A 12,938-nucleotide genomic window follows, 5' to 3' on the forward strand; every position below is an offset into this window, starting at 1 on the left:
ATTTCTGCTCTCCAAATGTGGCTCGGATGTATTCCTTCCTTTTCTTCTCCACTATTGACACCTGTGGTCTTCACCCTCATTAGAGCTCTGAAATCCTGGCTTAGCCATCTCATTCATTCATTTATTCAACAAATTCTTGTTCAGCATTTGAGATGTGCCTAGGCATTGGGGTATGTCCTTGGGAATCTAGGAGAGAGGAAAGCTCTTCTGGTGGTTTTGTTTTGTTTTGTTTTTTTAATAGAATGCTGCACAAATGTGTGTCATCCTTGCACAGGGGCCATGCTAATCTCTGTATCATTCCAATTTTGGTATGTACATGTTGCCAAAGCAAGCACCCTGCTGGAGTTTATAGTATGGGGGGAGAGACAGACTACATGTAAAATAACTGTGAGTTAGAGCAGTGGTTCTAATGGGACGAGGGGTAGGGGTTCCCTCCTGGGGCCATTTGGCGATGTTTGGAGACAGTTTCTGTTGCCATATCTGGGGATGAGGTGCTTCTAGCATCCAGTGAGCAGAGTCCAGGGATGCTGCAAAACGTCCCACATGGCACAGGACAGGTCCCCACAACAAAGTTATATCCAGCCCAAAAAGTCAGTGGTGCTGAGGGTCAGAAACTCTGAATTAGGGATAAGATCAATGCTCTAAGAAAGTAAACAGGGAGCTATGAGGGCACTTGATTTAGATCAAAGTCTTCAGGAAGATGTCCTTGAGGAAACGAAATGCAGATGAGTCCTGAAGGGTAAACAGGATTTCATCAGGTAAGGGGGTATCCAGGGGCAGAGCAAATGTGAGGACTGTTTAAAGGATACCAATTCCTGTGCCCCACCCCAATCAGTTCAGTCCAAGTCACCCAAATTCTGTTGTTTTTTAAGTTTCTTGGATTAGAATGAATCGACAAGCTTTAAAAGCAAAAAGATAATTTTTCTGAAGCATGTTTCAAGGCTGATGGTAAGACTATATAGAAAAAAACATTTATGATACAGGACAGAGAAAATGATTGAGAAGGGGGGGATGAAATCAAAACCACATATAGAGTATCACATTTATTGACTTGCATATGTTGCAGTAGCTTTGAATCCAGGGATAAATCCCACTTGACCATAGTGAATGATCTTTTTAATGTGCTGTTGAATTCTCATTGCCAGTATTTTGTTGAGTATTTTTGCATCTATGTTCATCAGGGACATTGGTCTGTAACTTTCTTTTCTCGTAGTGTCTGTGTCCAGTTTTAATATCAGGGTAATGCTGGTCTCATAAAATGAATTTGAAAATATTCCTTTCTCTTCAGTTTTTTTGGAAGAGTTTGAAAAGGATTAGCATTAGTACTTTTTTAAATGTTTGGTAGAATTCAACTGTGAAGCTAATCAGTCCTGGGCTTTTCTTTAACGGGACGCTTTTTATTACTGATTGAATCTATTTGTCTATTACTGGTCTATTCAGATTTTCTATTTCTTCATGATTCAGTCTTGGCAGGTTGTATGTATCTAGGAATTTACCCATTTCTTTTAAGTTATCCAATTTATTGGGGTATAATTGCTCATGGTAGTTTCTTGTGACCTTTTGTATTTCTTTTTTTTTTTTTTTTTTTTTTTTTTTTTTTGGAGAGAGAGTTTTGCTCTGTCACCCAGGCTGGAGTGCAATGACATGATCTTGGCTCACTGCAACCTCCGCCTCCTGGGTTCAAGCACTTCTCCTGCCTCAGCCTCTCGAGTAGCTGGGATTACAGGTGCTCACCACCACACTCAGCTAATTTTTGTAGTTTTCAGCAGAGACAGGGTTTCACCACGTTGGCCAGGCTGGTTTCAAACTCCTGACCTCAGGTCATCTGCCTGCCTCAGCCTCCCAAAGGACCTTTTGCATTTATGTAGTATCAGTTGTGATGTCTTCTCTTTTATTTCTGATTTTATTAACAGAATGAAGAACAAAAATTATATGATCTCAATAAATATAGAAAAAGAATTTGATGAAATTCAAATTCATTTCATAATAAAAACTCTCAACAACTTTGGCAGAGAAGAAATGTACCACAACACAATAAAGGCCTTAAATGACAAGTCCACAGTTAACATTTGCAACAGTGAAAAGTTTAAAGCATTTCCTCTAAGATCTAGAACAAGACAGGAATGCTCAATCTCACTACTTCTTTTCAACATTTTACTGGAAGTCCAAGCCTGTGCAATTTGGCATGAAAAAGAAATAAAAAACATCCAAATTGGAAGGAAGTAGTTAAATTGTCCCTGTTCACAGATAGTATGATCTTATATATAGAAAATCTCAAAGACTTCACCAAATAAAAACCATTATAACTGACAAATTCAGTAAATTTGCAGAATACAAAATCAACATACAAAAATCAATAGCATTTCAACACTAACAACAAACTATCTGAACAAGAAATTAATAAAACAATCTCATTAAAAATATCAACAAAAGAACAAAATACCTCGTATAAATTTAACCACAGACGCGAAGATCTATATATTGATAACTATAAAGCATTGATGAAAGGAACTGAAGAAAACAGAAGTAAATGGGAAGGCATGATTATGAATTGAAAGAATACTGTTAGGATGTTCATAATATCCAAAGCAATCTACAGAATCAGTGTAATCCCTATCAAAATTCCAATATCATTCTTTACAGAAATAGAAAAAACAACCCTAAAATTTGTATGGAAACACAAAAGACCCTGAATAGCCAAACCTATCTTGACCAAAAAGAAGAAAGCTGGAGACATCACAGTACCTAACTGCAAAATATATTGCAAAGTTACAGCAATCAAAACAGTACAGTACTGCCATAAAAACAGACACAAAACCAGTCAAACAGGATAGAGTTCAGAAATAACCCCAAATATTTATGGACAATTGAGTTTTAATAAAGGTGCCAAGAAGAGTCAATAAGTAAAGGACATCTTCTTCAATAAATGATGTGAGGAAAATTGGATAGCCACATGCAGATGAATGAAATTGGATCCTTATTTTCACCACATACAAAAATCAACTCAGAAAGGATTAAAGGCAAATTAAGACCTGAAACTTAGTAGTTTCACTAAACTACTGAAAAACGTAAGGGAAAAGCCCCATGACATTGGTCTGGACAATATTTTGGATATACCCCCAAAAGTATATGCAACAGAAGCAAAAAGAGACAAGTGGATTGCATCACTCTAAAAAGCTCCTGCACAGCAAAGGAAACAATTAGCAGAGTGAAGAGACAATACATGGCATGGGAGAAAATATTTGCAAACCATACATCTGATAAGGGGTTACTATCCAAAATATATGATATGGTTTCGATGTTTGTCTGCTCCAAATCCCATGTTGAAATGTAATCCCTAGTGGTGGAGGTGGGGCCTGGTGGGAGGTGTTTGGATCATGAGGATGGATCCTCATGAATGGCTTAGTTCTATTCCCTTGGTGATGAGAGAGTTCTCACTCAAAGTTCATGCAAGATCTGGTTGTTTAAAAGAGTATGGCACCTCCCGCCTTCTCTCTTGCTCCTACTCTCACCGTGTGACATGCTGGCTTCCCATCACCTTCTGCCAAGATTGTAAGCTCCCTGAGGCCCTCACCAGAAGTAGATGCCAATACCACACTTCCTGTACAACCCGCAGAACCATAAGCCAATTAAACCTCTTTTTTAAAATAAATTACCTAGCCTCAGGTATTTCTTTAGAGTAATATAAGAATGGCCTAACACAACGTATAAGGAACTAAACTCAATAGCAAAAAAACAACCTGCTATAAAAATGGGCAAAGGACCTGAATAGACATTGGTCAAAAGAAGACTTACAAATAGCTAACAGGTTCATGAATAAATGCTCAACATCACTAACCATTAGGAAAATGAAAATGGAAGCCACAATGTGATATTACCTTATACCTGTTAGAATGGCTATCATAAAAAAAAAAAAAAAAAAAAAAAGATGAAAGACAAGGGTTGATGAGACTGTAAAGAAAAGGTAACTCTTGTGCACTGTTGTGGGAATACAAAATAGTACAGCCATTATGGAAAACAGTATGAAGGCTCCTCAAAAAACTAAAAATAGAACTGCCATGTGACCCAGCAATCCCACTTCTCAGTGTACATCCAAAGGAAATAAAATCAATATGTTGAAGAGAAACCTCCACTTCCATATTCATTGACTCATTATTCACAATGGCCAAGATATGGAATCAACTTAAGCATTCACCAATGGATACATGTATTTTTTTAAACACGCCATGAAATATTAGCCAGCCTCTTTTAAACACAAAGAAAAAAAGAAAATTCCGTCATTTTCGACAACATGGATAAACTTGGAAGACATTATGCTAAGTGAAATAAGCCAGGCACAGGCACAAAAAGACAAACACCTCATGGTCTCACTTATATGTGAAAACTAAAAACGTTGAACTCATAGAAGTAGAGAGTAGCATTGTGGTAACTGGAGACTGATGCTGGGATGGAGGGAATGGAGAGATGTTGGTCAAAGAAAAAGTTTCAGTTAGACAAGAGGAACAAGTTTTTGCAATCTATTGCACAGCATAGTGACTACAGTGAATGTATTGTATATTTCAAAATTGCTAAGAGAGTACATTTCAAATATCTCACCACAAAAATGGGTAAGTGAAGTAATGATATGTTAATTAGATTAATTTAATTATTCCACCTTGTATGCATATATCAAAATATCATATCACAATGTACCCCATAAATATACATAATTATTATTTGTCAATTAAAAATAGTTTTTTTAAAAAAATCACATATAGAGTTAAGGGGAGGCAAAAGGTAACTTTATAATGGAGGAATGTGACACATACTACCTCAGCCAGGTGGTCACAGTCAACAGGAACAGTGGTAAATCATGCTTAAATCATAATAGGTACCCTTGTTATGACACAAAAATCGCCCTTTACCTCTGTGGTTTTCCTCCCCAAAACCCATAACCCCAGTGTAACAATGAGAAAAACATCAGACAAATCCCAATTGAGGGATATTCTACAAAATACTTGACTGTAATCCTCAAAGCAGTCAAGGTCGTCAAAAACAAGGAAAGTCTGAAAAACTGTCACAGTTGAGAGCAACCTAAAACAATATGATGACTAAGTGTAATGTGGGATCCTGGATGGCATCTGGGAACAATAAAAGAACATTGGGTTAAAACTAAGGAAATCTGAATAAAGAATGGACTTACGTTAATAATAATGTCAGTTCAATATTAAAATATATTCAATATTGGAAAAATGTTGGTTCAGTGCTGGAATAAATATTGCTTCATGAATTGTGAAAATTATGTAATATAATACTAAGATGTTCACAGCAGGAGAAATTCAGTGTGGGGCATATGGGAACTTTTTGCTATCTTGGCAATTTTTCTGTAAACATAAAACCGTCCTAAAAAATGAAGATCATTTTTTAAAACAAGCAAATAAAATGACATATGGATGAGTTCTCATACGTTGCTGAAGAGAATGCAAAGTATTATAGCCATTTTGAAAAAAGTATGACAATTTCTTATAAAAATAAGCATACCATATGACCCAGCGATCCCATTTCTAAGCAGTCACCCAGGAGAAAAGAAGACTGAATATTCATGTAAAAGTCTTTAAACAAATGTTGATTCATAATTGCCAAAACATGGCAACATTCCAAATGTTTGCAACTGATAAATAAACACACTGTGATACAGTCATACAATAAAATATTCTTCAGCAATAAAAAGAAACAAACTACTGATACATACAACCATGTCAGTGAATCTCAAATGAATTATGATAAGTGAAAGAAACCAGATTCAAGAGGCTAATAGTGTATGATTTTACTTAGATGACATTCTAGAAAAGACAAAAATATAGAGACAGGAAACAGATGTATGGGGCTAAGTATGAATCATGTCCAAGTCTCCCTGAATAATACCGCCTAAAAGCTCATCTTGGTTTTGTCCTCCTTAAATAGACAGCCATCCAGGCATTCAAATTCTCTTCATTTTGTCAGGCTTATCTTGCTCAGCTCCCTAAACAAACCTACTTTGGACAAGGTTACATTTTTTACTACATTAGATAAATAATACTACAAAGTGTTGTTCACATTATTCTCCATAATTGGACTAGCTCCTTCATTATTCCACACTTTTCAAAATCCTGTCAAACCACTATAGCATAAGTAATCATTCCCATACAATTCTAGAATATTATTTGTCTGTATCCTGTATTCTGCTATTAATTATAATATAAACTCTCATGTGAATAAATGATTTAGATGTTACCTCCTAACCCTCATTACCTCCATTTGGTATTGTTAAAATTTCCATGTTATAGATAAGAAAACTGAAGCTCAGAGGTTAAGTTACTTCCAGAGATTATGGCTACTAAATGGAGAAGCTGGGAAATCTAGGAATGCTGAATCCAAAGGTTGTCTTCTTTTTGTTGCAGTTCAATATTTTTTCTTGGTATTGTTTTAAATTTGAACATCTTAATAATTGCACAACTAAGTTTCTTGAGACTGGGAGCTCTTTTATCTCCTCCTTGGTATTCTGCAATGTACTAAATTAAAAAGACACTTCCAAAACAAATTGTCTTTAGGATATAAAATTATAGTGGGCAAAAGAAAGAAATAAAAGGCATCCAAATAGGAGAAGAAGAAGTCAAATCATCTCTCTTTGTTGGTGATACGATTCTATACCTACGAAACCCTAAAGACTCCACCAAAAGGCTCCTAGAACTGATAAATGACTTCAGTAAAGCTTCAGGACACAAAATCAATGCACAAATTCAGTAGCATTTTTATACACCAATCATATTAAATCTGAGAGCTATATCAAGAAGGCAGTTCTATTTATAATTGCCACAGGAAATAAAATACCTAGGAATACATCTAACCAAGGAGGTGAAAGATTTCTACAATAAAAATTACAAAAGACTGCTGAAAGAAATCACTGATGACACAAACAAATGGTGAAATACTTCATGCTCATGGAGTGGAAGAATCAATATAGTTAACATAGCCATACTGCCCAAAGAAATCTACAGATTTGATGCTATTCTTATCAAACTACCAATGTGATATTTCAAAGAATTAGAAGAACTATTCTAAAATTCATATGGAACCAAAAAGAGCTCAAATAGCCAAAGCAATCCTATGCAGAAAAGAGCAAAGCCAAAAGCATCACATTACCTAACTTGAAACTATACTACAAGGCTACAGTAACCAAAACAGCATGGTACTGGTATAAAAACAAACACATAGACTAATGGAAGAGAATAGAGAGCCCAGAAATAAAACTACACACCTAAAACCATCTGATCTTCCACAAATTCAACAAAAATAAGCAACGGGAAAAGGACTCTCTAGTCAATAAATGGTGCTGGGATAATTGGCTAGTCATATGCAGAATAATTAAAGTGGGCCTCTACCTATCTCCATATACAAACATTAACTCAACATGGATTAAAGATTTAAACCTAAAACTATAAAAATCCTAGAAGAAAACCAAGGAAATAGCCTTCTGGACATCAGCCTTAGCAAAGAATTAATGACTAAGTCCTCAAAAGCAATTGCAAAAAAAGCAAAAATTTACAAGTAGAACCAAATTAAACTAAAAAGCTTCTGCAGAGCAGAAGAAATAATCACCAAAGTTAACAACCCACAGAATGGGAAAAAATCTTCTACAATCTATATATCCAACAAAGGACTAAGATCCAAAATCTACAAAGAACTCAAACAAATGAGCAACAAAAAAAAATAAGCAATCCCATCAAAAAGTGGGCTAAGCACATGAATAGACAATTCTCAAAAGAAGATACACAAATGGTCAACAAGCATAAGGAAAAATGCTCAACATCACTAGTTATCAGGGGAATGTAAATCAAAACCACAATGTGATAATACCTTACTCCTGCAAGAAAGGTCATAATATAATCAAAAAATCAAAAAAGAATAGATGTTGGCAAGATGCGGTGAAAAGGAAGCACCTCCACACTGCCAATGGGAATCTAAACTAGTACAACCACCATGGAAAAGAGTGTGGAGATTCCTTAAAGAACTAAAAGTAAAACTACCATTTGATCCAGCAATCCCACTACTGGGTATCTACCCAGAGGAAAAGAAGTGTCATTATACGAAAAAGACACTTGCACATGTATGTCTATAGCAGCACAACTTGCAACTGCAAAAATATGGAACCAGTCCAAATGCCCATCAATTAACAAGTGAATAAAGAAAATGTGAGAGATATGTATATAATGGAATATTATTCAGCCCTAAAAAAGAACAAAATAATGGCATTTGCAGTAACCTGGATGGAATTGGAGACCATTACTCTTAGTGAAGTAACTCAGGAAAGGAAAACTAAACATCATATGTTCTCACTCATAAGTGGGAGCTAAGCTGTAAGGTCACAAAGGCATAAGAATGATACAATGGACTTTAGGGATTTGGGGGAAAGGGTATGATGGGGGCGAGAGATAAAAGACTACACATTAGGTACAGTGTACACTGCTCCAGTGATGGATGCACCAAAATCTCAGAAATAACCACTAAAGAAGTTATTCATGTAAGCAAATACCACTTGCTCCTAAAAAACTATTGAAATAAAAAATAAATTTAAAAATTATAATAAAATGAAATTAAAAATTGTAAGATACTCATCAAAGTGAAATAATAAATAAATAAATAAGGCCGAGCACGGTGTCTCACACGTGTAATCTCAGCGCTTTGGGCAGCTGAGGCAGGCAGATCGCTTGAAGTCAGGAGCTCGAGATGAGCCTGGCCAACATGGTGAAATCTTTTCTCTACTAAAAATACAAAAATTTGCCAGGCATGGGGGCACATGCTTGTAGACCCAGCTACTTGGGAGGCTGAGGCAGGAGAATCACAAACCTAGGAAGCCAAGGTCACAGTGAGCCAAGATTGTGCCACTACACTACAGCCCATGCAACAGAGTAAGACGCTGTTTCAAAATAATAATAATAAAATAAAATAAATTATGACTCAGGAGGAGATCCACATGCCCCTCCTTCAATTAATAGCAACAGAGGAATACATAAGAATAGCAACCATAGACTGAGAGGGGCACAGTAACTTGGGACTCAGGACCCTCTGGGATGAGGGTTTCACTACTTCCAGCAGGTATCCAGGTTCTCTCATGAGCACTGGCTAGGAGACTGGCATGTTCCATAGAGAGGAAGGAAGAGCAGTGTGGTGTGGTGACCCACCTGAGAGCCACACGGGGCAGGGAAGTCCCCACTCCCCAGCCAAAGCAGGTGGTAAGTGAACGTGCTACCCAGCTGGAGAAACCATGCTTTTTTAATGTAACCGTGCAACCCATGGATCAGAAGATCCCACTCACAAGCCCACACCACCAGGGTCTAGCATGCGAACCTCAGAGCTGTACAGATTCTCAACAGCCTCTCAACTGGAATCTGCTTAAGCCTACTGAGCTCCTGGTGGGGAGGGGTGACCAGCACCACAGCTACAGCTGCCTGCTGTCTAAGCCATCTGAGCTCCTTGGGGGAGCGGCAGCAGCCAGAGCTGGGACTCACAACTGCCTAACACCCTAAGCTCTCGGCGCGGGGGAAGGGCGGCATCTATCTCTATAGCTCCATGCTGTGCTTTTCCCCTGCTGGAGACAGGGAAGCTGTACACTTGGTCTCAAGACATGTCCCCACAGTCCAACACATTGGCTATGGCAGACTGCAACCAGAGTGCCTCTTCAGGCCTAACCCTGAATCATCTTTCCTCACTGTGCAGAGCTTCCCTGCAGAAACTCCAGTAACTCCAGCCACAGGCTCAGGGACAAAACCTGAATCTCTTTGGGCCTGAGCCCCTAGGGGGAACCTGCAGCCATCCCTCCCTCCCGGTAGTTCTGAGGAATCTGGGCAGCCCAGATGAGTGGGTTTCCTCCCAGGGAAAGGCACACCTCCTCCACCAAGGGACAAAGTGCTTCATTAAACAGGTCCTGTTCCCTGGGCTACCCAACAGGGTGAGACCCTCCCACAGGGGTTTTCAGACATCCAATACAGGAATGATGCTATGGCATCAGGTTGGTGCCCCTCAAGGTCAGAGACCCCAGAAGAAGGAGCAGACACCCATCTTGGCTGTTCTCCAGCCTCCTTGAGTGACATCTCCAGGCACAGAAGCAAACCAGATGAATAGGGCCTGAAGTGAACCCCCAGCAAACCACAGCAGCCCTACAGAAAAGGGACCTGACCATTGGAGGAAAAACAAACAGAAAGCAACAACAGCATCAACAACAATAAAGGCCTCCATGAAAACCCCATCCTAGGGTTAGCAGACTCAAAGATCAAAACTAGACAAACTCTCAAAGATGAGAAAGAATCAACAAAAAAATCCTGAAAACTCAAAAGGCCAGAGTGCCTCTTCTCCTCCACATGATCGCAGTGTTGCTCCAGCGAGGGCACAGAACTGAACGGAGGATGAATTGGACAAATTGACAGAAGTAGGCTTCAGAAGATGGGTAATAAAAAACTACATTGAGCTAAAGGAACATGTTCTAACCCAATACAAAGAAGCTAAGAACCTTGAAAAAAGGTTAGAGGAGCTGCTAGTTAGAATAACCAATTTAGAGAGGAACATAAATGACCTGATTAAGCTGAAAAATACAGCACAAGAACTTTGTGAAGCACACACAAGTATCAACAGATAAACAAGCAAAAGAAATGGTATCAGAGTTTGAAGACTACCTTGCTGAAATAAGGCATGCAGATAAGACTAGAGATAAAAGAAAGAAAAGGATTGGACAAAGCCTCCAAGAAATATGCAGCTTCATAAAAAGACTGAACCTATATTTGCTTGGAGTACCTGAAGGAGACAGAGAGAATGGAAACAAGCTGGAAAACACATTTCAGGATATTACCCAGGAGAACTTCCCCAACCTAGCAAGATAGGCCAACATGCAAATTCAGAAAATACAGAGATGACCACTAAGATACTCCATGAGAAGATCAACTCCCAGACACATAATCATCAGATTCTCCAAGGTTGAAATGAAGGAAAAAATATTAAGGCAGCCAGAGAGAAAGGCCAGGTCACCTACAAAGGGAAGCCTATCAGACTAACAGTGGACCTCTCAGCAGAAACTCTAGAAGCCAGAAGAGACTAAGGGCCAATATTCAACACTTAAAGAAAAGAATTTTCAACCCAGAATTTCATATCCAGCCAAACTAAGCTTCTTAAGCAAAGGAGGAATAAAATTCTTGCCAGCAAGCAAATGCGGAGGGATTTTGTTACCACAAGGCCTGCCTTGCAAGAGCTCCTGAAAGAAGCACTGAATATGGAGAGGAAAAACCAGTACCAGCCACTGCAAAAACACAGCAAAATATAAAGACCAATGACACTATGAAGAAACTGCATCAACTAGTGTGCAAAATAACCAGCAGCATCGTGATGACAGGACCAAAATCACACATATCAATACTAACCTTAAATGTAAATGGACTAAATGCCCCAAGTAAAAGACACAGACTGGCAAATTGGATAAAGAGTCAAGTCCCATCAATATGCTGTATTCAGGAGATCCATCTCACGTGCAAAGACACACATAGGCTCAAAATAAAGGGAAGGAGGACAATTTACCAAGCAAATGGAAAGCAAAAAAAAAAGCAGGGGTTGCAATCCTAGTCTCTGACAAAACAGACTTTAAACCAACAAAGACCAAAAAAGACAAAGAAGGGCATTACATAATGGTAAAGGGAACAATTAAACAACAAGAGCTAACTATTCTAAATATATATGCACCCAACTATCAGAATAAGCCGCTCCCAATGGTTACGTGGGTTCTTTCCTATTTCCTAAGAGTCTTGGCTGGTTTGAGAAATAAAGGGAAAGAGCATAAGAGAGAGAAATTTAAAGCTGGATGTCCAGGGGAGACATTACATGTCAGCAGGATCCATGATGTTCCCCGAGTGTAAAACCAGCAAGTTTTTATTAGCAATTTTCAAAAGGCGAGGGAGTGCACGAATAGGGTGTGGGTCACAGAGATCACATGCTTCACAAGGTAATAAAATATCGCAAAGCAAATGGCGGCAGGGCAAGATCACAGGACCAACGGATGAGGCGAAATTAAAATTGCTAATGAAGTTTCAGGCACACATTGTCATTGATAACATCTTATCAGGAAACAGGGTTTGAGAGCAGACAACCTATCTGACCAAAATTTATTAGGCGGGAATTTTCCTGGTCCTAATAAGCCTGGGAGCGCTCCAGGAGATTGGGGCTTATTTCATCCCTTTGGCTTCGACCACAAAAGATGGCACGCCTTGAGGGGGCCATTCATAGGCCTAACTTCAGGGCGCATTCTCTTTCTCAGGGATGTTCCTTGCTGAGAAAAATAATTCAGCGATATTTCTCCTATTTGCTTTTGAAAGAGGAGAAATATGGCTCTGTTCCATCCGGCTCACTGGCGGCCAGAAGTCTTATCTCTGATGTTCCCTGAACATCGCTGTTATCCTCTTCTTTTTTCAAGATGCCCAGATTTCATATTGTTCAAACACACATGCTCTACAAACAATTTGTGCAGTCGACACGATCATCACAGGGTCCTGAGGTGACATTCATCCTCCTCAGCTTACAAAGAAGACGACAGGATTAAGAGATTAAAGAAAAGACAGGCATAGGAAATCACAAGGGTATTGATTGGGAAGTGTTAAGTGTCCATGAAATCTTCACAATTTATGTTCAGAGATTGTAGTAAACACAGGCATAAGAAATTACAAAAGTATTAATTTGGGGAACTAATAAATGTCCATGAAATCTTCACAATTTATGTTCTTCTGCCACAGCTTCAGTCGTTTCCTCCGTTCAGGGTCCCTGACTACCCGCAACACCCAACACAGGAGCACCCAGATTCATAAAACAAGTTCTTAGAGACCTACAAAGAGACTTAGACTCCCATACAATAGTGGGAAACTTTAACACCCCACTGACAATATTAG

General features: G+C 38.6%; 1 pseudogene; it reads right to left on the minus strand.

The window, feature by feature from the left end:
- Positions 1-236: 236 nt before the first annotated feature.
- LOC112425789 (U6 spliceosomal RNA) lies at positions 237-333 on the minus strand (annotated as a pseudogene).
- Between the last annotated feature and the right edge of the window lie 12,605 nt (positions 334-12,938).

Source organism: Macaca nemestrina, chromosome 19, assembly GCF_043159975.1.
Source record: "Macaca nemestrina isolate mMacNem1 chromosome 19, mMacNem.hap1, whole genome shotgun sequence".
Classification (NCBI taxonomy): Eukaryota; Metazoa; Chordata; class Mammalia; order Primates; family Cercopithecidae; genus Macaca; species Macaca nemestrina.